The sequence below is a fragment of the Thalassophryne amazonica genome, chromosome 8 (genome assembly GCF_902500255.1).
Source record: "Thalassophryne amazonica chromosome 8, fThaAma1.1, whole genome shotgun sequence".
Taxonomy (NCBI): Eukaryota; Metazoa; Chordata; class Actinopteri; order Batrachoidiformes; family Batrachoididae; genus Thalassophryne; species Thalassophryne amazonica.
Window position 1 is genome coordinate 7,847,345 of NC_047110.1, and position 3,486 is coordinate 7,850,830.

The following is a 3,486-nucleotide window of genomic DNA, read 5'->3' on the forward strand; positions in this document are numbered from 1 at the left end:
AACTGCATCAAAAAGCTCCACACATTTCAACACAACTGGCATAAGGTTCACGAGGATGTCCAGGTCTTCCACTGAGTCCATATTTGTGGCCAGATTCTTCTGTTATGGTTAGAGGTCCGGATGGGACCGGATTGGTTAGGTGATGGACTCAAATACTGGGAGCAATGATGAGAACTGTTGTGAACGAAAGGAGATTTATTTAGAATAATGAGTATCAAAGGAATAATAATGCTGAAGCTGGTGATGGTGCCTGCAGAGCCAAGATAGGGCCCGCTCGGAGTGGTGGAAAGCCAGGAGCTGCAGTGCAAATGGAACCAGGTTTTGAGAGTTAGAGCAAAATCCAGGTCAGGACAGGACAAGACTCGGAGCCAGGTGGCTGGACGTTCTGAGGAGACGGGAGAACAAAGGTGAGTGATTGCACTCGTAACACTGGAAGCCTTTAACAACAGAATGTTCAGAGTTTGCCCGGAGGCTTAATGCAGGAATGTTCACAGTTCAGGAATTGTTCAGAGGTCAGAGGTCAGAAGTGCAATTAAGCTGCAGCTTAATTGCTTAATGAGCTGAACGAGAGGTGAAATCTCACAAACTCAGAGACAACAGAACATAGCTGACTGGAGCAGAGCGGCACGCTCTGAGGCCGACTACAGATGAACAGCGGCACAGCTGCAAGTTCCAAAAGTGATGTAGTAGTTGCAGGTAGTGGTGTAAAGCCAGGAGATGTTGCAGCGTGGAAGCTGCACAGGAAGGTGTCTGGAAACAGCAAAGGTCAAAGTACTCTATTGCGAAAAATAACGGCCAGGTTACCTTTGAGAGAAGCTGCGGGAAGCTCAGAATTCATGCTGAGGGCATTTCAGGGAAATTCTCTCCGAAGACAGAGCTTGAGGTCGAGGTAGCTCATGGAAGCATGGACGCATGCTTTAATTAGCCCGCTCATAATCAGGAGCTCAAGAATCATAGGTGCGAGGAGATGATGAATCTCAGGCGTTCCTCGGCTGTGCAGCGCACCACCTGGGGGGAAAACAGACAAACAACACACAAAAAGGACAGACAAGGAGAGGACAATGGCACGACGCAAATGGGCTTTTCAATATTAAATTCAATGTCTACAAAATCCACAATCCAGATTAGATCTGGATAAAACTGTCAGGTGATAGTGAGTGCCATTCTGCACCTCACTTTCAAATGTGAGAGTGATTGGGGTGCGTTTGATTAAGATATAATTAGGGAATAACCCTGTTGTGTCTGATGATTATTGGTTATACGGTTGCAAATTGAGCTTTACCGGTGACGCATTAGCAGAGCCGGTAAAAAGGAGTTTTACAGATATTTGTGACCGTATAACAGCATGAACATCCACAAATCATCAGACACAACAGGATTATTCCCATTCTAATCCAATTCCATCCTTTGCATGGTTAATGTTTCTGTAGGTAATTTGGTCGGTGAGGTTTACTGTGAGGCAGCGGTGCTCCAACAGCGGTCAGGGCGCAAAGTTGTTGTTGTCCTTTCGGCTGCTCCCATTTTTGTTCGGGGTTGCCACAGTGGATACAGCCAGATCCGCACTGGTATTTGGCACAAGTTTTACGCCGGACACTCTTCCTGACGCAACTCCAGTGTACTTGGAGAAACACACACATCTGCTGGTGTTCCAAAGAGGTCTCCCATCCCTGTACTAACCAGATGCCGCTCTGCTTAGCTTCTGAGATTTGACGGGATCAGGCTGACACAGAGCAGACCAGTTGCATTCAGGGCGCAGAGTAAACCATCAATTTTGAACATACATCAAATGTGAAATGGTAATTGTGTATCAGAATCCACATCAATACTCTCGTATGGTAGCTTAAATTCACCCATTTCGGTGGCGGCGGTACACGACTTTCTCTCAGTCTCAGCTAACAGTGCTAACAGCTAGGAATGCACGCAGCCGGTGTTCTGTAGAATTGTGCGTCTCGTCGCATAAATAAACAGTTCTGCGTCCTGACAATATTGGCATGTGTGTGCATGTGCAGTTACGCAGAGGACAGGAATGACATCTTGTCAGAACAGCGGTCAGGGTGCGGAGTAATACATCCAAATGTGAACCGGTCAAATATTTTGCCACTGTTACCCCGTTATCATACAGTCTGAAATCTCACACGATTAACCAATCAGATTTGCGGAAAAAATGTAATTGGATTAGAATGTAAAATATACAGCAAATGGGGTTTTCAATGTTAAATTTTAATGGCCACAAAATCCGTAATCTGGATCAGAGCTGGATCACACTTTGTCAGTCGATAAAGGATACCATCCTGCATAATGCTTTCAAATATGACAGAAATGTGACCATTTTTGATACACTTCTGAATTTTTGAAAATTTGTTCAATGATAAAGGTTGGGATTTTTCCAATTTTCCAATATTTTTCTTGACTTTGACCTCAAAAATTGAATCAGTTCTTGCCTATCAGGATATGAATCTTCAGTAAAAATTTCATTACGATATATGAAAAATTGTGGGTTACAGGCTGCTCACAAACAAACACAGACAAACAAATAGGTGGAAAAAATAACCTCCTCACTTGGTTGGCAGAGGTTACAACAGGATCCTAAACTTCTCCTCCACTGGCTCTGTCAGATAGCTACATGCTCTCCTTCCAGCTGTTTCCACAGTGCCTGTGCAGGTGTTTAGAGTGCATGGAACCGGGGAGCTGCTGTCAATGAACATTCCAAAGAATCCTGATCGTGCTTTGTTGGGAGCTGCTTCCCTGTGGCCCTCTGGATACACCTTTACTCGACAGTTTTAGGAACAAGTTCCTGCACTCACTCCATCACCCACAGACATATGTGCACTTGCAGGCAACTTGTGGCTATGGACTTTCTTCACCTTCCCTGCTGTAGTCTGAGTTGGGCAGGATCATGGACCAGGATGAAGGGTGTTAACATGCTTGTCTCTCTTACACTCTGCAGGTTATGGCTGTGTTGCAATTTTTTGTAATACGAGCTGTTGAAGCACAACAGCAAAAGCAGACGAAGTTGTCTGTCTAGTACTGCTTGCAGTCGGGTAACAGGTTATACCTGAAGGTCCGATACACTGGGTGCGTCTTTCTGTGAAGAGCACAGTATTTGTGTGGATGTTTTTGTTCTGAGTCAGTAGAATGAGTGGTTTCAGCTTATGTGGCCTAAACTGGGCTGAGCATTTCCAGGGAAGATTTGGGTTGTTGGTCTCTCTTGGCTATTGCAACACTGAATTGAAAATCAGTTGAAACTGATTGACGGATAAATTTCTTGCTTTGGTTTGGTTGTGAATGAAGTACACAAATTCATAGAGTGGGAAGAAGGAACTCTTACAGTGGGGAAAATAGGTATTTGACCCCCTGTCAGTTTTGCAGGTTTTCCCACCTACAAAGAATGTAGACGTCTGTAATTTTTATCGTAGGTGCACTTCAACTGTGAGAGACAGAATCTAAAAAAAATCAGAAAACTACATTGTATGATTTTTAAATAAT

The 3,486-nt window shown here is 44.3% G+C and overlaps 1 long non-coding RNA gene across 1 annotated transcript; it reads right to left on the bottom strand.

Annotated features, from left to right (window-relative positions):
- Window positions 1-303: 303 nt before the first annotated feature.
- Window positions 304-2,833, bottom strand: LOC117515072. The gene is made up of 3 exons (XR_004562031.1): window positions 2,560-2,833; window positions 805-1,008; window positions 304-385 (listed from the first exon to the last, which is right to left on the bottom strand). It is a non-coding gene; the product is annotated as an uncharacterized LOC117515072 (long non-coding RNA).
- Window positions 2,834-3,486: the final 653 nt, after the last annotated feature.